The sequence below is a fragment of the Silurus meridionalis genome, chromosome 7 (genome assembly GCF_014805685.1).
Source record: "Silurus meridionalis isolate SWU-2019-XX chromosome 7, ASM1480568v1, whole genome shotgun sequence".
Classification (NCBI taxonomy): domain Eukaryota; kingdom Metazoa; phylum Chordata; class Actinopteri; order Siluriformes; family Siluridae; genus Silurus; species Silurus meridionalis.
In genome coordinates this window covers 863,471-888,672 of record NC_060890.1, presented here as the reverse complement: position 1 = coordinate 888,672, position 25,202 = coordinate 863,471, and the positions used below count along the sequence as shown (strand labels likewise).

At 38.9% G+C, this 25,202-nt stretch overlaps 1 long non-coding RNA gene across 1 annotated transcript; it reads right to left on the bottom strand.

Moving 5' to 3' along the window:
- Window positions 1–9,847: 9,847 nt before the first annotated feature.
- On the bottom strand, window positions 9,848–12,366 carry LOC124389277. Its single transcript, XR_006926552.1, has 4 exons — window positions 12,265–12,366; window positions 11,930–11,948; window positions 11,763–11,820; window positions 9,848–11,637 (listed from the first exon to the last, which is right to left on the bottom strand). It is a non-coding gene; the product is annotated as an uncharacterized LOC124389277 (long non-coding RNA).
- Between the last annotated feature and the right edge of the window lie 12,836 nt (window positions 12,367–25,202).

Here is a 25,202-nt window from a genome sequence, read left to right as displayed (position 1 = left end):
TCAGGTTTTTTGGTTAAAGTTTTGACGTTATTATTACAATAATTATGAGGGTCACGTGACAAAGGAACAAATGATACTGACCAGAAGATATGAGAGGTGAAGCTACTCATTCTGTTTATTACAATTTGTCATATTTTCTTTATTGGAATCAGAGGTGGAAAATAGCAAATTACAAATACAGTGGTCCCCCGGTTATCGAATTTAATTCGTCCCTTAAAACCGTTCAAAATCCAATATGTTCGAAAACCGGACCTAATTATCCCATAAGAAATAATGAAAAACCAATTAATCCGTTCCCGAACTCCACCAATACCCAATAATTAACCATTTTTTCCTGTTTTTAGCCGTATTAATATTCAGCCCCTACGGTGGCTGTCATGGTGCTTCAGGGAATGCCCTGTTCCTTCGCTCATGCGTGCCCCGCCCACATTGAACTCATCGCAATCGGGCTTCCTCCGTAAAGCACCGTGGATATTATTTATGGACTGCCTTTTGCCGTATTATCCCGATCTCTGCGGGTATTTTGTGTTGGTTCGGTAAAAGTATAAATTAACAACTTTACAACAGTAAGAAACAAAATGATTACTGTACTTACCGCTAAATATCACTAATATTGTTCACAAACAGAAGTTGCGATAGATGCTTACTCAGCGATGGGTAAAGCGGAAGCAGTTTCTTCCCCTCGCGCTGGGTTGGGCAGTGTGGGTGGCGTTCGATAACTGGAACTTTGTTCGTTTACTGGACCGAAATTTCGTTTGGAAAACTGTTCGCTAACCAGAATGTTCGATAGCCGAGCCGTTCGATAACCGGGGGACCACTGTACTTTGTTACTGTACTGAAGTAGATTTATCTGGTATCAGTTTTTTACTTCAGTATTTATTTTTCGGACAACTTTTTATTTTCACTTATTAAATTTTTTACACAAATATCTGTACTTTCTTACATTTTCAAACTGGACTCATAACTTTATTTTGAATATATCTGGGAAAACTTTAATATTTTTTCTTCTTATTGCACTTCATTTTCAGCCCATCAAACTATTTCCTTTTTACTGATGCTCAAAGTTTTAAATCTTCTTCTTCTTCTTTCGGCTGCTCCCATTAGGGGTCGCCACAGCGGATCATCCGTCTCCATACCACCCTGTCCTCTACATCTGCCTCTTTCACACCAACTACCTGCATGTCTTTCCTTACCACATCCATGAACCTCCTCCTTGGCCTTCCTCTTTTCCTCCTACCTGGTGGTTCCATCCTCAGCATTCTTCTACCAATATAATTCATGTCCCTCCTCTGCACATGTCCAAACCATCTCAATCTCGCCTCCCTCACCTTGTCACCAAAACATCCTACATGTGCTGTCCCTCTAATAAACTCATTTCTAATCTTGTCCATCCTCGTCACTCCCAACGAAAACTTTAACATCTTCAGCTCTGCTACCTCCAGCTCCACCTCCTGTCTTTTACTCATCTGCAAACATCATAGTCCAGGGAGACTCCTGTCTGACCTCGTCCGTCAACCTGTCCATCACCACTGCAAACAGGAAAGGGCTCAGGGCCGATCCTTGATGCAGTCCAACCTTCACCCTGAACCAGTCTGTCGTACCTACTGCACACTTCACTGCCGTCACACTGTCCTCATACATGTCCTGCACCACCCTCACATACTTCTCTGACACACCTGACTTCCTCATACAATACCACAACTCCTCTCTTGGCACTCTGTCGTATGCTTTCTCTAAATCCACAAATACACAATGCAATTCCTTCTGTCCTTCTTTGTACTTCTCTATCAACATCCTCAAAGCAAATAAGGCATCTGTGGTGCTCTTCCTCGGCATGAAACCATACTGTTGCTCACAGATGGTCACCTCTTCTCTCAGCCTGGCTTCCACTACTCTTTCCCATAACTTCATGGTGTGACTGATCAACTTTATTCCCCTGTAGTTACTGCAGGTCTGCACATGTCCCTTATGCTTAAAGATCGGTACCAGCACACTTCTTCTCCATTCCTCAGGCATCTTCTCACCTTCCAGAATCTTGTTAAACAATCTGGTTAAAAACTCCACTGCCATCTCTCCTAAACATCTCCATGCTTCTACAGGTATGTCATCTGGTCCAACCGACTTTCCATTCTTCATCCTCTTAATCGCTGCTCTCACTTCCTCCTTACTAATCCTATCTACATCCTGCTTCACCAACTCCACATCATCCAACCTTCTCTCTCTCTGATTTTCCTCATTCATCAGCTGCTCAAAATACTCCCTCCACCTTCTCAACAGACTCTCCTCACTAGTCAACACATTTCCCTCTCCATCCTTTATTGCTCTAACTTGCAGCACATCCTTCCCAGCTCGGTCCCTCTGCCTGGCCAATCGGTATAAATCCTTTTCTCCTTCCTTAGTGTCCAACCTCTTATAGAGCTCCTCATATGCCTTTTCCTTGGCTTTCGCCACATCCCTCTTTACCTGCTGCTGCTCAAAGTTTTAAATCAAGCACCAAAATCTTACAAGCTCAAACTTATTAACACAATGAACCGTCTGTGGTCGACAAATGCGGTGGCGTGATTTGTTACAATTTTTCCTCATAACGCTGAAACAAACTTAAATAACTCACTTTTTTAATCGTACAGATAAGAGCAATAAACAGAGCAATAAACCATTTGAATTTGTAGAGTCTACTTTTATTTGTATACACTCATAAGACAACAAAATGCTGTCTCTGTCATCTCTCTTCACAGACACATAAATAAAACAACCTGAATCTCAGTGAATATTTGCCTCACAGATAATAAATATATGAATAGAAAACTCAGAATTTCTACTTTTCATATCGAAAAAATGTTCTCTGATTATTTAATCTGTATGAAAGTTAGAAGAGGTACAGTTTCTCTGGTGTCACCTTATTAACCGTCCGTCCGAAACATAGCAAAGGTTCCTTGGTGTCCTGATGATTTACGTCATTTAAAGCACCATAATTTTACATATTTACAAGAATATTTTGTCCAAATGCTTAATGTTGAGTTTGGTTTCACCAATATTAAACATACATTTGCATAAAGCTCCAGATTTGCACATGTTGATTACAGTATTAAAAACAATTAATAAATTTAATTAAGGTACTTTTAAATGTCCGATTAAGTTGTGATTAATCGTGAGTTAACTTGTGACACTTAAGTACATGTCCGAGCCCAAACATTTTTACTTTAACTTGAGTGAAAAAGTGCAGTCAGAACTTCCTGAATCTCTTAAAATATGAGTAACTGCACTTCTATTTAAGAGAAGACTCAAAATCACAGATTCTATGAGTTCTGGTTGATTAACTGAGTACAAAGATTTCGGTGAGTGCCCTCTAGTGGTTCTTCATGGCGAAAGCAGGCAGAATCCCAAGTGACTCAAATACATAGTAGTAACAAAAAAAACATTACAACAACGCAACATTTCATATTTTATATAAGACACACATTGAACTCGGCGGCTTCCGTATGTTTCACGCCAGCGCGCTTCACCTCAGTCACTATATAATCAGACCGCTGGGGGGCGCTCAGGTTCAGATTTGAGGAAGAGCAACGCCGACAAGCACCTGAACACAGGTGATGTTTCCGTGTGTGAGAAACCGCTATGCTAATGGCGCGCGCACACAAATCACCTCAGCACTGAGTAACGGAGGACTGAGGTAAAATACTGTGTGTGTGTGTGTGTGTGTGTGTGTGTGTGTGTGTGTGTGTGTGAGAGAGAGAGAGAGAGAGAGAGAGAGAGTGCATGGGCGTAAATTTCATTTAACAGTAGGGGGGATAATACATATAAAATTTTTCATGAGCAATTTTTGAAGGGGGACACAAATAATACAGTCAAATTGTACTTACAGTATAAAGACACAGTGTCCCCACAGTGAAACACTTTGTTTCTATCATTGTTCTTGTAGCAGAGACTGCGTCAATTACAATGATAATTCTAAGTGCTTTACGTAAATAAAGTAAAACTATAAAAAAAAAATCACAACAATAAAAACAAAGAATTAAAAAACATTTTATTTACAAATTAATTAAGACACTTAAGAACAGAATAGAAATTGATTATACAAATACAGTGTGGTCAGTTGGGATGTAGCACAGTGCTCATTTAGTAAATGCACAGATAAACAATATGCTAATTGTGTGTTAATGTTAAATTAACATTATACCAATTCATCCCAAATAAAACACTGTATGGGAAACAGCTTTGGCGTGTTAGCTGCAGTGCACTAGTACATTAGTTGCAGTGTTAGCTGCAGCCCACTAGTACATTAGTTGCAGTGTTAGCTGCAGCGCACTAGTACATTAGCTGCAGTGTTAGCTGCAGCGCACTAGTGCATTAGCTGCAGTGTTAGCTGCAGCGCACTAGTACATTAGTTGCAGTGTTAGCTGCAGCGCGCACTAGTACATTAGCTGCAGTGTTGGCTGCAGCGCACTAGTACATTAGTTGCAGTGTTAGCTGCAGTGCACTACATTAGTTGCAGTGTTGGCTGCGGTGCACTAGTACATTGGTTGCCGTGTTAGCTGCAGTGCACTAGTACATTAGCTGCAGTGTTAGCTGCAGCGCACTAGTACTTTAGCTGCAGTGCACTAGTACATTAGTCGCAGTGTTAGCTGCAGCGCACTAGTACATTAGCTGCAGTGTTAGCTGCAGTGCACTAGTACATTAGCTGCAGTGTTGGCTGCAGCCCACTAGTACATTAGCTGCAGTGTTGGCTGCGGTGCACTGGTACATTAGTCGCAGTGTTAGCTGCAGCGCACTAGTACATTAGCTGCAGTGTTAGCTGCAGTGCACTAGTACATTAGCTGCAGTGTTAGCTGCAGCCCACTAGTACATTAGCTGCAGTGTTAGCTGCAGTGCACTAGTACATTAGTCGCAGTGTTAGCTGCAGCGCACTAGTACATTAGTTGCAGTGTTAGCTGCAGGGCACTAGTACATTAGTTGCAGTGTTAGCTGCAGCGCACTAGTACATTAGTTGCAGTGTTAGCTGCAGTGCACTAGTACATTAGTCGCAGTGTTAGCTGCAGCGCACTAGTACATTAGCTGCAGTGTTAGCTGCAGTGCACTAGTACATTAGCTGCAGTGTTAGCTGCAGCCCACTAGTACATTAGCTGCAGTGTTAGCTGCAGTGCACTAGTACATTAGTCGCAGTGTTAGCTGCAGCGCACTAGTACATTAGTTGCAGTGTTAGCTGCAGTGCACTAGTACATTAGTTGCCGTGTTAGCTGCAGTGCACTAGTACATTAGCTGCAGTGTTAGCTGCAGCGCACTAGTACTTTAGCTGCAGTGCACTAGTACATTAGTCGCAGTGTTAGCTGCAGCGCACTAGTACATTAGCTGCGGTGTTGGCTGCGGTGCACTAGTACATTAGCTGCGGTGTTGGCTGCAGCGCACTGGTACATTAGCTGCAGTGTTGGCTGCGGTGCACTAGTACATTAGTCGCAGTGTTAGCTGCAGCACACTAGTACATTAGTCGCAGTGTTAGCTGCAGTGTACAAGTACATTAGCTGCAGTGTTAGCTGCAGCGCACTAGTACATTAGCTGCAGTGTTAGGCTGCAGTGCACTAGTACATTAGCTGCAGTGTTAGCTGCGGTGTTGGCTGCAGCCCACTAGTACATTAGTCGCAGTGTTAGCTGCAGTGTACAAGTACATTATTTGCAGTGTTAGCTGCAGCGCACTAGTACATTAGCTGCAGTGTTAGCTGCAGCGCACTAGAACATTAGCTGCAGTGTTAGCTGCAGCGCACTAGTACATTAGTTGCAGTGTTAGCTGCAGTGCACTAGTACATTAGTTGCAGTGTTAGCTGCAGTGTTAGCTGCAGTGTTGGCTGCGGTGCACTAGTACATTAGCTGCAGTGTTGGCTGCAGCGCACTAGTACATTAGGTTGCAGTGTTGGCTGCAGTGCACTAGTACATTAGTTGCAGTGTTAGGCTGCGGTGCACTAGTACATTAGCTGCGGTGTTGGCTGCGGTGCACTAGTACATTAGCTGCAGTGTTGGCTGCAGTGCACTGTACATTAGCTGCAGTGTTAGCTGCAGTGTTAGCTGCGGTGTTGGCTGCAGTGCACCAGTACATTAGTTGCAGTGTTAGCTGCGGTGCACCAGTACATTAGCTGCAGTGTTAGCTGCGGTGCACCAGTACATTAGCTGCAGTGTTGGCTGCGGTGCACTAGTACATTAGCTGCAGTGTTGGCTGCAGCACTAGTACATTGGTTGCGGTGTTGGCTGCAGGCGCACTAGTACATTAATTGCAGTGTTAGCTGCAGCGCACTAGTACATTAGCTGCAGTGCACTAGTTCATTAGTCGCAGTGTTAGCTGCAGTGCACTAGTACATTAGTCGCAGTGTTAGCTGCAGCGCACTAGTACATTAGTTGCAGTGTTAGCTGCAGTGCACTAGTACATTAGTTGCAGTGTTAGCTGCAGCGCACTAGTACATTAGTTGCCGTGTTAGCTGCAGTGCACTAGTACATTAGTTGCCGTGTTAGCTGCAGTGCACTAGTACATTAGCTGCAGTGTTAGCTGCAGTGCACTAGTACATTAGTCGCAGTGTTAGCTGCAGCGCACTAGTACATTAGCTGCAGTGCACTAGTACATTAGTCGCAGTGTTAGCTGCAGTGCACTAGTACATTAGTCGCAGTGTTAGCTGCAGCGCACTAGTACATTAGCTGCAGTGCACTAGTACATTAGTCGCAGTGTTAGCTGCAGTGCACTAGTACATTAGTCGCAGTGTTAGCTGCAGTGCACTAGTACATTAGTTGCAGTGTTAGTGTCAGTGCACTATGCTACAAGCTATTGTAAACAAGCTAACGTTCACTAGATAAGTCATATTTTAATCACTAATAGAGCAGATTCATGGAAAGTTACATTGGTAATCAGCCTTTTTGCCGCAACTAATTTATGAATGAGTCTGCATCAATTACATTAAATAGAATCGCTTTATTTAAAGTGAATAAAATACACTAGTTAATGGAGTTGAACATTAATTGAGCCGCAGACACACACCTGACTGGTGTGTGTAGAGCAGGTGAGATGAACTGGGAAAGCAGGCAGTGGATCAAACCACTGTGAGGAAGGGGAGGGGGAACTCACCTGTTTCTAAATGCAGTTTTGCGTTTTTTTTCCTACTTACACAATTATTTAGGTATACATACATATATTTTTCATATAATAGAGAAAAATATAATAGAGAGTGCGATTTTTTTAACCCTTTTGACAACCCTCGGATGGGGGGGACATGGGATTTACGCCCGTGTGTGTGCGTGTGTGGTATGTGTGTGTGTGAGAGACCAACAGGGACATGTCACTTTTCCCCACAGAAATGAAAGAATGAGGATAAATGTTCTCTGGTATCTTCTGGGTTTGTGTCTGAGGATTTTAGAGACATTTTAAAACTCTTATTTTTCTAAAACAAACTCAGCAAAAACATAAATAATAAAAGATACTATATACAGACACGTACACGAGTCCAGAATACCAACACTTAATGTGTGTCATTACTTTTAATTCATTACTTTGTTTTTATTTTCTTCTATAAATCATTAATGTAAACACTTCACATGGATCATTTTGATGACGTGGTTTTTAAAATCTAAAACTCTGAACATTAATAATAAAGCAGATTCTGTACAGAGCAGCAGTTTGGTCTAATCTCATTAAACCACATGAACTGAAGATCAACAGTTTTCTACAGAAGAAACACGTGTCATTAAACATGTTAATTGTTTGTGTTCGGGATTCGTGTCTGTACATAGTGTGTGTTATTATTAATGTGTTTACTGAGTTTGGACTTTTAAAAACTCATCACATTAATCCACGTTAAGATTTTTCTTTAACGGTCTGATGGGAGAAATCAAGTAGATGTTATGAGGAAGAAACCTTGAGAGGAACCAGACTCAAAAGGGGAACCCATCCTCATTTCTGTGACATCAAGAGTTTGATCATAAATCTTTCAACAATACAGAACACTGGACAGTGAGAACTAACATGAGCACTGGAGTATAAGATTATAAGTGATGTTCTTTCTGCAGTCTTATACAGTCTATATGGTTAGTAGCTCCGAGTTTTATAAGCTCAGCATTTGTGATCATCACAGATCCAGCATCAGCTTCTCCATGCCAAAACCTTTAAACACTCCAGGAGGTCCAATGTCAAAACTCCACACATGTAGCGGGATCCGATTGGCACTGGTACGTCTCTAGATGGTTCGGGATGTTTGTGAGTTCGGCATCTACTTCTTCAAAGGTCCGTAATCATCACGAGGTGGGAGGTGACTGGAGCTGGCCAAACCTCAGAGAGAAAGAGAAGCAGAGGAGAGGAATTAGCGTAGCTGCTGTTCATGATATTAACAGCACAAGTTGATAATGTGCATGTGATCAGATGTTCTGGAGCACAAGGTTATGATGTGATGTGTGTTATGTGTAGGCTTTGCTAAAAAGATATGTTTTTAATCTACACTTAAACTGGGAGAGTGTGTCTGAGCCCCGAACACCGTCAGGAAGACTATTCCAGAGTTTAGGAGCTAAATGTGAAAATGCTCTACCACCTTTAGTGGACTTTGCTATTCTAGGAACTACTAGAAGCCCAGAGTTTTGAGATCTCAGGGAGCGTGGCGGATTGTAGCGTGTTAAAAGACTGGATAGATACATGGGAGCCAAACCATTTAGTGCTTTATAAGTGAGAAGTAATAGTTTGTAGTCGATTCGAAACTTAACAGGAAGCCAATGTAGGGACGATAGGATTGGGGTTATGTGATCATATTTTCAGAAATGATGTGTATCAGGACAGTATCAGCACGAGCGGTATTTAATGTAAAAGACATGTATATTATACAGATTTAGATGTTGTGTGTATCTTATGGATAAAATCAGCAATGAGTTTTTTAGGTCTTTAGTTCTGAGATTTTGATCAACTGTGAACAATGGGGTGTATTTAATTGTGCACCAAAAGTTTCAGACTCATAGTTTTCCACTTGTTCAAAGCTGAAACTAATTGAATTAAACCTGATAAAGTTTCTTCACTCAAAATAAATATGATTCCTTTTTTTTTAAATGAATTTTATGTCAGTAAATCCATCATACATCCACTTTTCATCTACAACTGCAGATGTTTTTTTAGAAGATATCACTTATGCACACTTACCAGGTGACAGTGTGGAAAAGAGAAAGAGAAAATGGTGTGATTCAGCAGTGTAGAGAGCAATAACACCCACACTATTAAACTATCAACCTAATGATGTGTGTTTCCTCCATGTAGCACAAAAACAGCTTAAGAAGATGGTGGTATCTGCTACCAAGATGTTCACAGCAGATCCTGTATGTTCTGTAATGTACACCAGGACCTGAAGTTTCCTAGTAGAACATCACTCAGAGCATCACACAAGATCTGCTGGTTTCCAAGGTAAGTGACCCCAAACCACCTTCTAACACTGCTCCATGATCCAGCACTGATGTTCACATGTTCATTGTAGGAGCTTTTGATGGTGGACAGAAATCAGCACAGGTGTTCTGACCAGTTTAGATGATTTCTATCAGTCTTTTACCAGGTTGTGCTCTGGTAGTGTTGTTTTAGATCAAATAAATAATATAAATAAATACATAATATTAATGTACAATCTTAAAAAGAATAAAAATAAAGAAAAACCTCTGAAGGAGGAGGTGTGGTGAACATTGAGAGAGAAAATTACTTCACTAAAAAAGGGTTTATCTTTTAAACAGGCATAAAAATGTGCATTTTGATCAGATGATATTAATAAATAACTAAAGGCTCGTTAGAGTACAGATTATTTACCTTTTTATAAAAACTTTTTTATAGTTTGTAACTTAAAGAATGATCATTATTGCTATCAGTTTGCTATTTTGTGTTAATTTATGTAGGAAGAGGCTCAGTTTTGGATGTGAGATCGTTTCAGAGTCGTCAGTGACGTATGTAGTTAATTCTTTATAGAAGATTGTGTTCTGTGTCAAATCTAATGCTCACTTCAGAATGTTAGAGGTGTTGCTTAAAAACATCTGCAATAAATATAATCAATGAAGAAAGAATGGATTTTATTTATTTTGTCCAACACACAATATATTAATAGCTTCTTGACATTAATACTGTAGTAAAGTTTGAAGCTCTGCAGTTACATGCAGACTGAATATAATACAAACGCAGTACTTAATAAATTAGAACAATAAAAAGGCAAAAACAGACAACGTACAACACAATCATACACATGTACAGTCAGATCTTTCACAATGTTGTAAACATGCAGCAGGCAGAGTTTCCTCTCACCTGCAAGTCTTTAAATGCAAAAGAACCAAAAAAAAAACAATAAATAAACTTTTCTGATCTCATACAGAATTATATTTATTCTCAACACAGTTACAGAAAAATATATTTAGATTCACTATTGAGTGAAAATATTCTGTTTACATGTGTACACTGTATATAAAACTAAACTCTAATTAAATAGACAACTTTGTTCTCCCTGGATCTTTATATAAGGTTTTCTAATAGTATGAAAATTCTCTGTATGAAAAATATGAAATGCATTTAAAAACATTTCATTAAATTCAGTCATAATATTCCACAGGAGAAGCAAATTGGAGAAATTCACATAAGGTGCACAAACACACGCACACATTACATATATCACATTACAAACACTTTTTAAACAATCCATGTTGTGGGTTGTTTATGATCAGAAAGTGTAAGTATGTTTATAAAAGCAGACTCTGGCAGTTTGTTTTTCTGAAACACTCATAATGTTTCTACATTATGCCAAAAAAACATGAAACCAACCACAACCTCAGAGAAGTGATCTGAAGAGATTGATCAGGAAGGGTTATAAGGCCGTCTCCACACTAGCTGAAATCTATCATATTACATTAAGAAGGTTTGTGGATTGGAATAAGAGTCTCAGCATAAACAGTCCAAGGTCAGACCATTTAATGCCCAGAGTTAAAAAAAACCCCAAATTTGACCTTCAGGCACCAGAATGACACATTAGCCCAACTGTGAAGCATGGTGGTGGAAGCATGATGGTGGAAGCATGATGGTTTGGGTTTGTTTTACACATTAAAGAAGTTCTTTCTCATTAACTTATTTTTTTTTAAAGACGCGAGACCTTTTTGTGCTCATGGTTGCGCAGTCTAATCACCTCACACTAGAGGGTGCTGTGGGGATTTCAGTCACTCTGATGAAAAAAATAACTCCAGAAAGTCAGAAGATCAAGAACGAAAGGTAAATGTACTTTGTCATCTTCTGGCTTTGTGGATTTTATGCATAAATGTAGATCTGCTTCAGAATGGAACTTTTTTGCGTACAGATTAACAGGTAAATACATGCTGCTAAATGTAATACGATGAATGAACTATTACTTTATTAACTTTATTATTAGTGCATTAAGGGACTGTATACAGCTGAACATCCTGAGTCTAAATAAATCAACTGGAGAGCAGGTTTACTGTTGTATAGGTAACAGTTGTGTAAATTTTAGCACTTTGTACTGTATAGACATTAAATAATTAGTGTAGAATGAAAGCATGTAAGAAGTATCTTACCTGCTAAGACCCTGAGAGCTCAGGTACAGTATTCTGTAGATTCTGGAGTTCATGTTCATTATCAGGTTGATGTGAGTTTAAGTCCTGTGTTTGTGGTACAACATTATTTTTAGGAATTGTTCTGTTTATTAGTCTCATATGATTCACAAAAGTTAATGAAATAAAAGCTTCTATTTATTCCATGTAAATAAACACAGTGATAAACTCACCTTCTGTTTCTGTTTACATCCACGACATTCTCGCAGGCTCTTTATATCCTTTCTTAATCTGTACAAATGAGAACAGGAATGATCATCTCTTCTGTCTAAACAAACTGATACAGAAACCAAATCTTCATATTTATTCTTGTTTGCATTTGTCAGCAATGCACACAAACCCGTTTCTGTTCTTCTTCCCTGTGTGATGGGAACAAACGCAACAGTCAGACTTCAATCCAAATATAATCTATTTATATGGTATACTAATGAATTATCAGTCTCTAGGAACTTATAATACAATAATGTTTTCATGAGATGATGTTCAAGGAACAACAAGGACAGAAAATGGTAAATTAATAAAGTAGAATTTTATGTGATTCATGTTTTCTGCTGTGCTACATTTCATTACTGTTAAATACAATTATCGTTGTACATCTTAATATAACTCTCATCTGAGAAAATTCCATATTCCAATCCAACTTGACCTCATGTCATGTCTGGAGATTATACTTACAGAAAGCAGAAATCTGTAAAGTGAGCCAGCACACGGCAAAGAAACATTCAGCTGGTATTACAATAACTCGCAGATCCACTGTACGCTGACCAGTTCCTGTTTAGAATAAACAAAAGTTCAAAAATTGGAGCACCATATATTATTAGATACTCATTTCATTTTGTGGTCAGTAACTTTAACATTTATACAAAAATACAGTTGTGTTCAAAATTATTCAACCCCCACTGAAATTGATTGTTTTGGTCGGTTTGACATTGATTATGATCATTCAGTCATCCTGCTTACAATTAAATCAAAGAGGCACGTGTAGGTCAGACAAATATAACATAACATTTATAATGAAATAACCACAAATGTCTTTTCTGAGCTCACATCATTATCAGTTTTATTCAACCCCCAAGTGACATTCAATCTTAGTACTTAGTACAACATCCTTTTACAGTTATAACAGCTTTTAAACGTGAAGCATAGCTTGACACAAGTGTCTTGCAGCGATCTACGGGTATCTTCGCCCATTCATCATGGGCAAAAGCCTCCAGTTCAGTCACATTCTTAGGCTTGCGCACTGCAACTGCTTTCTTTAAGTCCCACCAGAGGTTCTCAATCGGATTTAAGTCTGGTGACTGCGATGGCCACTTCAAAATGTTCCAGCCTTTAATCTGCAACCATGCTCTAGTGGACTTGGAGGTATGCTTGGGATCATTGTCCTGTTGAAAGGTCCAACGCCTTCCAAGCCTCAGGTTTGTGACGGACTGCATCACATTGTCATCCAATATCTCCTGGTACTGAAGAGAATTCATGGTACCTTGCACACGCTGAAGCTTCCCAGTACCTGCAGAAGCAAAACAGCCCCAAAGCATGATTGACCCCCCGCCATGCTTCACAGTAGGCAAGGTGTTCTTTTCTTCATAGGCCTTGTTCTTCCTCCTCCAAACATAGCGTTGATCCATGGGCCCAAACAGTTCTAATTTTGTTTCATCAGTCCACAGAACACTATCCCAAAACTTCTGTGGTTTGTCCACATGACTTTTGGCATACTGCAGTCGACTCTTCTTATTCTTTGGGGACAGCAAGGGGGTGCGCCTGGGAGTTCTGGCATGGAGGCCTTCATTACGCAGGGTGCGCCGTATTGTCTGAGCAGAAACTTCAGTACCCACATCTGACAAATCTTTTCTCAGTTCCTCAGCAGTCACACGGGGACTTTTCTCCACTCTACGCTTCAGGTAGCGCACAGCAGTCGAAGTCAGCATCTTCTTTCTGCCACGACCAGGTAGCGTTTCAACAGTGCCCTTTGCCTTGAATTTGCGAATGATGCTTCCTATGGTGTCTCTTGGTATGTTTAACATCTTTGCAATCTTCTTATAGCCATTGCCCTTCCTGTGAAGAGTAATCACCTGTTCTCTTGTCTTCCTGGACCATTCTCTTGACCTCACCATGTTTGTAACCACACCAGTAAATGTCTAGAAGGAGCTGAGTATCACAGTCATTTTAAAGCTGCCTAATTGGTGCTTATTAGGCTTTATTGCTGCTCCTGATATCCACAGGTGTTTTCAATACCTGATTGAAAACACTTCATTGAACCTCTGTTCTTCAGAGTGGTAGTCTTTAAGGGGTTGAATAATTATGTCAATGAAGAATTCACAAAAGAAACATTTACTACTGTATTACAAAACTAATTGATGTCATTTTAGTTGCATATGGTTCTTTAAGAAGTCCTTGTAGGATTTCATTCTGAATACAATTACAAATGTACACTAAATTCCCTAAAACCATTTACAGCATTGGGGGTTGAATAATTTTGAACACAACTGTACATTTTCTATTATTATTATTATTATTATTATTATTATTACTACAGTGGAACCCGGTTATGTCGAGGGTCTAGGGGACGCCAAAAAGCGTCGAGATAACATTTGTGTCATTTAGCAGATAACCGATGATCGAGGTAAACGAAAACCAATATGGCGGCAATATATTAACGTGCTTGAAATGTCTTTATGTACATGATGTGCGTTAATAAATGAGAATGTGCATGCACGTGTTTTTGGAGGTTTTTTTACACAACAGCGTTGCCATGATTTGATTGGTCATGCGGATCGAGAAAACCTGTAATGCGGATAAGGAGGAGGAAGCCGAAGTAAACACAAACAAAGTTTATTGAGACTCAGGAGAGAATCCACCAATACTTGTAGTGAAGCAGTAATATCCAGTGGTGCGCTCTAGGAGCACGGTCCATGAAGTTCTGTGAAAGCAGAGACAGTTCGTGTAGAGAATCCACAAATCCGTGCTATGAAAAGCACAGCGCTGGGCAGCAACGGATAAACGTGGTGCAGACAGTGTGAACATGGAAAACAGCAGGATAGGGGTAATCCGGGGTGCCGTTGAGAGAATGCGGAGTCCGATTACACAGACCGCCATGAACCAACACATACGATCATGCACAAACAATAACGGACCGCGAGTGGACCACCTGTGTTTTTGCCACAGAAAACCGAGTTGTGTGTTTGTGGATTTAGAGAAAGCATACGACAGGGTGGAGAGAGGAGTTGTGGTATTATATGAGGAAGTCTGGTGTGTCAGAGAAGTATGTGAGGGTGGTGCAGGACATGTATGAGGACAGTGTGACAACAGTGAAGTGTGCAGTAGGTGAGAAAAGGTTCATTACCGCCACCTACTGATCCGGAGTGTGGAGCGAACACAGAAAGAAAGAAGGGCTTCTTGAGCTCTCGATTGCCCGAACTTGATTCCCAGCAGTACTGTTAGAGAGATATTGTCCATTCCTATCCATCCTAATTCCTGAATTAACTGAAATCTGTCCCTTTTATATGCAGGACATTTATCTAATATGTGCCTCACTGTTTCCAGTTACCCACACTTACACATACACCCGATTCATGCTTTTCTATTCTAAAGAGACTATGGTTTAATGCAGTATGTCCGATTCTTAATCTTGTGATGACATCCTTCTTTCTATTTCCCAATCTTTTCCTCTCACTACCAACTTTCTCTTGTATCTGGAAGAGATGTCTTCCTTTAGTCCCACTATTCCATAATTCCTGCCATCTTTTACATACTTCAGATGAAATCACTGCCTTGTATTCAGCTCTACTTAAAGCTACCTTAATGTCTATCTGAGAATGATTCAATGCTTTCTTTGCTAGCAGGTCCACCGTTTCATTTCCATCCACACCAACATGAGCAGGTACCCAAAGGAAATTTACCTCCATCCTCAGCTGCCTAATTTCTGAACAGACTCTGAAAGATTTCTGATATTAAGTCTTGCCTTGATTTGGATTTTCCACTTCTTAAACTAGTGAGGGCTGCCATTGAGTCACTACAAATCACCGTTCTTCCTGGTTGGACTTCTTCTATCCACTGTAGGGCTAGTATGATAGCTAAATGTTTGGAGGCAAAAACTGACACTTGATCTGAAAGTCTTTTTGCAATCTTTGTTTGAAGAGCAGGGATAAATACTGCTGCTGCAGTCCTTTCAGATTCTGGATCCTTAGAACCGTCCGTAAATACCTGCAGTGCATCGTAACACTCTTGTGTAATGTAATGGCGAACTCAATTGGCATATCCATCCCCGGATTACTTAATATTTTCTTAACTTGTAAGTCTATCACTGGGTTATGAAACAACCACGGTGGAATTGCTGGTAAAGCAACAGAAGGAGCAATTTCACAATTTTTCTGCTTCAACTTGTTCACCTCCTTCCTTGCTATTCAACTTCAGATTGTTATATCCCTGTACTCACATTCCCAACAATCTCTCAAAATCAATCTAACTGGGAGATTTTCCATATGACCCTTTTCATCATACCAGTACCTTAGTCTGAAGCCTGCACAGTTCAAAGGGCAATTCTCCCATTTCCACTTGTAATGAGGCTATCGGGGACGATCTAAATGCACCGCAGCAAATATGCAAAGCCTGATTTTGAATTAATTTAAGTATTGTTTTGCTTGCAGAACTGTATATTAAACATCCATAATCAATGTTTGATCTAATTAGAGCACAATTAATTATTTTCAAAGACTGACACATTGCCCCCCTCTACTCCTGACAAGCACCTCAATACATTCATTCCTTTTTTGCATTTTTCTATCAGTTTCTGAATATGTGTTCCAAAGTTTAATTTAGAATCCATCCACATTCCCAAAAACCTTACTACCTTGACTTGTTCCAACTTATGCCCGTACATTTCAATATTCAAGCTTGGAATATTTTTCTTCTTCGAAAAGCACACCACATGTGTTTTTGCCACAGAAAACCGAAAGCCCCAATTATTCGCCCAATTCTCCACCTCGTTTACTGCTTTTTGAATTTTATTTTCTACAGATAGAACATTTCGGCCCCTTTTCCATAGTGCTCCATCGTCAGCGTATAATGACCTTCATATTCCATTATCTACAGTATTATCAATATCATTGATCATTAGATTAAAAAGAATAGGGCTGCTCACACGTCCCTGGTGAGTTCCATTCTCAATTGGAAGGATCTGAGATAATGTGGTCTCTACTCTTACTTGAATCGTTCTTCCAAATAAGAAACTCATAATCCAGTTATACATCCTTCCTTCAATTTTCAAGCTTTCCAGTTTCATCAGGAGCCCTTCTTTCCACAGCACATCATAGGCTTTTTCTACGTCAAAAAACACTCCCACTAACACTTAATTTGAGCTTTTCGAATTTCAGATTCCAAACACAATATTGAATCCATCGTATTTCTCCCTTTTCTAAATCCACTCTGACATGCTGAAAAGATGTTTCTGCTTTCAATTACATAAGTCAATCTATTCATAACCATCCGTTCCATAACTTTACACAGATTTGACGTCAGCACAATAGGTCTATAGTTAATTGGTTGAGAGTGGTCTTTCCCTGGTTTGGCTGTAGGCACTAATACCCCGTGCTTCCAATCTGAAGGCAAATTCCCCGATTCCCATATTTTGTTAAAAAGTCTTAGAATCATACTCAAAGATACGTCTGATAAATGTGTTATCATCTCATAGCATACAGTATGTCGTCCTTGCCTGGAGACGTACGCTTAATCCCCACAAGTGCTCTCTTTAACTCGAATAAATTAAACTCTGTGTCTAGAAGACTTCCTGATGAATTTTTCTTTTCATATATATGAGGCTTCTCCCTAACTTTTTGTTCCCTATACCTCCTCATACTCTCTGACAGATTATCACTACTGTGCACCTTTACGAAAGTTTCTACTAACATCTCTGCTTTATCGCTATCTTTTATTGCTACTTTTCCATTAGTCACTAATACTGATATAGTGCTACTTCCTAATCATATTCCAAATTTCACTAATTTCAATATCTTCTCCTATTCTATTACAAAAATCTCTCCAGTAATTTATTTTTGCTTTTCTTACCTCTCTCCTCACTACTGCCTATGCTCTCTTATAATTAATGTACTCAGATAACAATACAGATTTCCTGGTTTCTTCATTGCTTTATTTCTTTCCCTTACTGCTTTACTACATTCTTCATTCCACCATGGTACAGCTTTCCTACTATTTATAGTTTGCTTTTTTATTATTGCTTCCTCTGCCGTATTTCTTAACACTTCACTTATTTCCTTACTTAACTCTTCAATGCTTTCGACATCTAGTATCATTTCACACATCTTATTATGACACAATTCTGTATAAAGTTCCCAGTTGGCGTCATTAAATTTCCATCTCGGGATTTTTTCCTCTTAAGTTTGGGTAATATCCATACCTAATTTTCACCATATAGGATAGTGATCACTACCCATTGTACTCTGTTTATTAATGTTCCATTCACATTTCCTTGCTAGGTTTTCTGACACCAGGGTAATATCTAAAACTGATTTACAATGTTGTGATATGTCAATTCTTGTACAACTTCCATTATTAACACACACTAACCATCCCCAGTCTAACATGTCCTCAACTATCTGCCCATTATAATTGGTTTTAATACTACCCCAAAGAGTATTATGAGCATTGAAATCACCACACCATATTACTATCTGATTTGTGTTACCTCTTATATTTTCCATTACTTCCTTAATTAACTTTTCACGTGGATTATAATAATTTATTACTCTAACACTTTGATTCCCTTCCCAAACTTCCGTCACAACCACCTCTTTGTCTACACTCTCTCCAACATTCCTATATCCCACACCATGTTTAACAAATGTAGTTGTCCCACCTCCATTACCTTACTTCCTATCTTTCCGGATTACCACATATTCTTGTAATACAAATTTTAGTTGGGGTTTGAGCCAGGTTTCCTGAACACAGATTATGTCAGGTTTATTTTCTAAATCAGAAATGAACTTTTTAAACTCCTGCCCATTAGCTGTTAGGCTTCTAGCATTTCACTGGAGTATTAACATCACCATTAGGTACCACCACATCCCGGCTGAGTGTGTGTTGTTTGCATCTTTAATTTCTCATTTATCACATCCACTGAAATACCTTCAATCTCTAGATACTTTTCCGCTGCTTTGATTATAATTTTGATTCTTTCTGTCCGGCTTTCAGTTTGTGCTGAACAGTTCACTACTTTAGCCATAAAAGTAACAAATGCAACTTTGTCCTTGATCCCAACTTTCTCTTTTGTACTTTCTTTTGCCATTTCTGTCTTTTGTTGAATGATTTCTTTATTATTCTTATTCTTCCATATTCAAAATGATGCGTGTGTGTATGTCACATACACATACATACTGGGGCCGACATGCAGTAAAATGCTTTTTGCGACGGTCCGGCATGAGGGAATAGGATGGGGAGAAAAATAATACAAAGAAAAAGGTAATGGAGAGTGTGTTAGAGAAGTGAAGAAAAGAGTGCAGGCAGGGTGGAGTGGGTGGAGAAGAGTGATAGCAGGAGTGATTTGTGATAGAAGAGTATCTGTGAGAGTGAAAGGGAAAGTTTATAGGACTGTGGTGAGACCTGAGATGTTGTATGGTTTAGAGACAGTGGCATTGAGTAAAATACAGGAGGTGGAGCTGGAGGTAGCAGAGCTGAAGATGTTGAGATGTTCGTTGGGAGTGATGACGATGGACAGGATTAGAAATGAGTTTATTAGAGGGACAGCGCATGTAGGATGTTTTGGAGACAAGGTGAGGGAGGCGAGATTGAGATGGTTTGGACATGTGCAGAGGAGGGACATGGGGTATATCAGTAGGAGAATGCTGAGGATGGAGACACCAGGAAGGAGGAAAAGAGGAAGACCAAGGAGGAGGTTTATGGATGTGGTGAGGGAAGACATGCAGGTTTGAAAGAGGCAGATGTAGAGGACAGGGGGGTATGGAGACAGATGATCCGCTGAAGACAGATGATCCGCTGTAGCGACCCCTAATAGGAGCAGCTGAAAGAAGAAGAAAATTATTATTAAAATCACACTCACGTGCTTTAAGGATCAGCTCCACTAATAAAGCAGCAGCGTTCACAAAAACAACCAGCACTGAACCAATCATGAACACAACCACACTCCATACAGCTGCAATACAAACATCACGATTAGAGAAAATAGGAACTTCTGCCTTTTATGTGAGTTTGCTGTAAATAGAGAATAAGTTTATTTTATTTATTTATGTATTTAATTTATTTTATAGCCTGATTTTAACTCTGATATATTCTGACTGAAACATGACAAAGATATCCGTACTTACAGGGCTGTATCACAGTGTTTCTGGAGTTTGAGTCAGATTCTGGACTTCTGGTAGCTAAAGCAAAATCAGTTGATTTATCAGTGTGTAAATCAGATCCTTTCAGTATGATATTTACACCTATACAAATAGACACCAAATGTCCAACTATCTAACCCATTATAATACTCCTCAGTTCTGATAAGATCTGATAAGATCATCATCACTGTACCCCGCAACATTGTATGTCTGCTTCAAATGGACATTTGGTGCAACCCAGATGAGGATGGGTTCCCTCTTAAGTCTGGTTCCTCTCAAGGTTTCTTCCTTATGCCGTCTCGGGAAGTTTTTCCTTGCCACAGTCGCCACCGGCTCATTCATCAGGGACAAACTAAAGTACTAAATGTACTAAAGCATATGTGGCCACCTCTATCATCATTGCAGTAGATTTTTTTGCTTTGGTGTTCTTGGAGCTTGGTCGATGAGCAGGTAAACTCAAACAAAGAACAGGACCCAGCATACCTGATGGGAGTTGAATCTCTTGGCTGACTTTATGTACTATGAGTTCTTATGCTTATGTGAGGAGCATACTGTTTGTTATGTAGATGTCTCAGCAAAGAACATTTTTTTAAAAAGGTCACTGGGTCGGCTGACACCTATATCTGAGGCACCTACCTCCACAATAAATGGTTTAGGTTGTTGCAATGATGTTTAAAATGTTGATAAACGGCACATGATTTTTTTATTCCTCTAAATGGATCTGAGCGTTACAAGACTGCATCCACAAGAAGCCAAGCACCACAGGGAACATGTCTGTGATGGTGATGAGGGCTCTTGGTGCATGATGCTGATGTGGAGGGTTGTAGGGTTGGTGCAATGGGTGACTGACCTTCCATTAAAAATCCGTGCAGTGTATGTCTTGGTGACTGTTTGTACATCAGATTTTGTTCTGGGAAATTATAGTTTGCTGTTGACTCTGGTATTAAACTGATGTGACAATTAGGAAAAAAACTACAGGATTAATGTATTCGGATCTGGTCTTTTTCTGAATGGGATCTGAACTGGCACAGAAGAGACAAAGGATAAAGGCAATGTGCAACCTGGTGTTGAGGACTGTTCAAGAAATATATGGAACACTCTTTAAAATAGATGTAGGAAGCAGTCTTAAGAGAGATGTGCTTCATGAGCTACAGAAAATATTCTTTCTGTGAAGTATTTTGTGTGGAGTATTCTGTCAGGAGGCAGTAGTGCATGCAGGCAGAAGCTTGCAAACAAAGCTAATATGCAATCAAAAACCAGTGTCAATATCCAGGAATCAGACGATTAACAAACAATATAAACTACAGCAACCAAAAGCAAGATGAGAAAACTATTAACAGATCAGAACCAGAGACAATTGATAATCAAAAGCCTTAGTACATGAAAGGAAAACAGAGTGTACACTGTGCAAATTGAATGCGTTTTAAGAGTCCTTAAATACTATGTGTGAATGTGACTGTGATTGGAGGCAGGTGTGTGTGAGGTCAGTAATCCTCTGAAAGTGAGTCTGTAATGTCTGTGCATTGTGTATCTTGGTGGTTCGTAAGCTGCGTTATGTTCTTTGGATTATAGTTTGCTGCTGGCAGAACAATCAAAAAACAGTGTTAAATCAAACACAAATTACTTTATGACAAGACGGGGAAATTATCTGTCAGTCAGTTAATTTTAAACTTGAATAAGGAAAAACATCTGGATCATCAGGTTTTATACAGCCATTGTGTAGTCAATGCCAGCTCGAGTACACACTGTCATTAAAGTCAAGTGATCATAACTTTGGTCGTGAGTGTGTGTGAGACCTAATTAGAATTCAGACCTGTTGATCGCTTTAGACTTGAAAACAATGTCATCATGGTAAAAATGTAGAGGAACACAGTCACCCAGGTCAATGCACCACGTTCTACAACATAGACACAAAACAAAAAAAAAAATGTTAACAAGTGAATCATAGCTCTGTTTATGTTATTATTAAATTATAAATATACAAATAATTCAACACAAAACTGCAATAAACCACTTTTAAAGCTAAAACACACAGCTCATGGCTTCATGATAGAATTAAGTTCTCTGATTTATGTGACGTTGCTGTGATGTAACTTTGGTCTGAGAGCTTTAGGTCTGCATTAAATAAACAATTAGAACTTCTTTTGTACATATAAACCATATAAAAGGATCATCCAGTGGAACAGAATCTCCAGTAAACTGTAGTGGAACAGGACCGGTACTTACCGTTCACATCAGTCACTACATCATAATGGATGTAGATCGATCCTGATACACTCACAATCTCCAGGATCATCATTATTGATACAAAGAGGAAAAAATCTACAAAAACCAACAACAAAAGCAAAGTTACATATTTGATGTGACATCAATCACTGTTCTTACTGAGGTGATCAAATCTGTTACACTCCGTACCAGAATCTGCAAAACCTGTTAATTTCCTATCATAATAATAATAAATACAACAAACTCCAGAATTATTGGTGTTTAAAAAATAAGTAAAATCTGTTTTTGCACATCAGTGTAATTGAGATTCCCAGACTCATTTCAGTGCTTGTTGTAGTGTATCTCCAGGCTGATGGTGGTGAGAGTTTGCTAATGTATCTTTCCATAATGAGAAGATTTCCTACAATAATCCTTCAGCCTGATACCTACACACTCTCACCATGCCAGTCACAATAGATTTTTACTTCTGATTATGATTTATAATATTTTAAGCTGCATTTTATTAATGTATTTTAATAATATTTTAAACTGAGTTTTGCTGTTACCATCAAAATACAAATGAGATTAGGGTGAGCTTTTGAATTGCAAAGGCCATTGACCAAGGACTACATTACCCATCAGCCATTAAACCTTCAGCTGAGTTGGTCACAAGTCTCTGATCCCTCACACACGAATCACATTGTTTTATATACAAGTCTCGTCTTTCACAGCTCTTCGTCTCATGTTTTTTCTTTCATGGGTATTGGTTTTAGCTCATGCTCAGGTTTTAGGTTCATTTTTCTGAATGGGATCTGAACTGGCACAGAAGAGACAAAGGATAAAGGCAATGTGCAACCTGGTGTTGAGGACTGTTCAAGAAATATATGGAACACTCTTTAAAATAGATGTAGGAAGCAGTCTTAAGAGAGATGTGCTTCATGAGCTACAGAAAATATTCTTTCTGTGAAGTATTTTGTGTGGAGTATTCTGTCAGGAGGCAGTAGTGCATGCAGGCAGAAGCTTGCAAACAAAGCTAATATGCAATCAAAACCAGTGTCAATATCCAGGAATCAGACGATTAACAAACAATATAAACTACAGCAACCAAAAGCAAGATGAGAAAACTATTAACAGATCAGAACCAGAGACAATTGATAATCAAAAGCCTTAGTACATGAAAGGAAAACAGAGTGTACACTGTGCAAATTGAATGCGTTTAAGAGTCCTTAAATACTATGTGTGAATGTGACTGTGATTGGAGGCAGGTGTGTGTGAGGTCAGTAATCCTCTGAAAGTGAGTCTGTAATGTCTGTGCATTGTGTATCTTGGTGGTTCGTAAGCTGCGTTATGTTCTTTGGATTATAGTTTGCTGCTGGCAGAACAATCAAAAAACAGTGTTAAATCAAACACAAATTACTTTATGACAAGACGGGGAAATTATCTGTCAGTCAGTTAATTTTAAACTTGAATAAGGAAAAACATCTGGATCATCAGGTTTTATACAGCCATTGTGTAGTCAATGCCAGCTCGAGTACACACTGTCATTAAAGTCAAGTGATCATAACTTTGGTCGTGAGTGTGTGTGAGACCTAATTAGAATTCAGACCTGTTGATCGCTTTAGACTTGAAAACAATGTCATCATGGTAAAAATGTAGAGGAACACAGTCACCCAGGTCAATGCACCACGTTCTACAACATAGACACAAAACAAAAAAAAAAATGTTAACAAGTGAATCATAGCTCTGTTTATGTTATTATTAAATTATAAATATACAAATAATTCAACACAAAACTGCAATAAACCACTTTTAAAGCTAAAACACACAGCTCATGGCTTCATGATAGAATTAAGTTCTCTGATTTATGTGACGTTGCTGTGATGTAACTTTGGTCTGAGAGCTTTAGGTCTGCATTAAATAAACAATTAGAACTTCTTTTGTACATATAAACCATATAAAAGGATCATCCAGTGGAACAGAATCTCCAGTAAACTGTAGTGGAACAGGACCGGTACTTACCGTTCACATCAGTCACTACATCATAATGGATGTAGATCGATCCTGATACACTCACAATCTCCAGGATCATCATTATTGATACAAAGAGGAAAAAATCTACAAAAACCAACAACAAAAGCAAAGTTACATATTTGATGTGACATCAATCACTGTTCTTACTGAGGTGATCAAATCTGTTACACTCCGTACCAGAATCTGCAAAACCTGTTAATTTCCTATCATAATAATAATAAATACAACAAACTCCAGAATTATTGGTGTTTAAAAAATAAGTAAAATCTGTTTTTGCACATCAGTGTAATTGAGATTCCCAGACTCATTTCAGTGCTTGTTGTAGTGTATCTCCAGGCTGATGGTGGTGAGAGTTTGCTAATGTATCTTTCCATAATGAGAAGATTTCCTACAATAATCCTTCAGCCTGATACCTACACACTCTCACCATGCCAGTCACAATAGATTTTTACTTCTGATTATGATTTATAATATTTTAAGCTGCATTTTATTAATGTATTTTAATAATATTTTAAACTGAGTTTTGCTGTTACCATCAAAATACAAATGAGATTAGGGTGAGCTTTTGAATTGCAAAGGCCATTGACCAAGGACTACATTACCCATCAGCCATTAAACCTTCAGCTGAGTTGGTCACAAGTCTCTGATCCCTCACACACGAATCACATTGTTTTATATACAAGTCTCGTCTTTCACAGCTCTTCGTCTCATGTTTTTTCTTTCATGGGTATTGGTTTTAGCTCATGCTCAGGTTTTAGGTTCATTTTATTTGGTGTTTATTTCTTGATCTGTGTTTCTTTATTTTATATATTTGCACTTTATTTAAAATAATCTCCACTTGCATCTGTTTATCCAGTTATTACATGAAAAGAATCATGTATATTATTTTAAATTCAATAAATGTCTTTTAAATGTCTAAGTCGTGGGTAAAATATTTGGGAATTTTGAGGTCTGAAGTTGTGTAATCAGTTAACTTTTATCTAACTATGCATTTTAAACTGTTTTAGTCTGAACATAAATGAATATGGT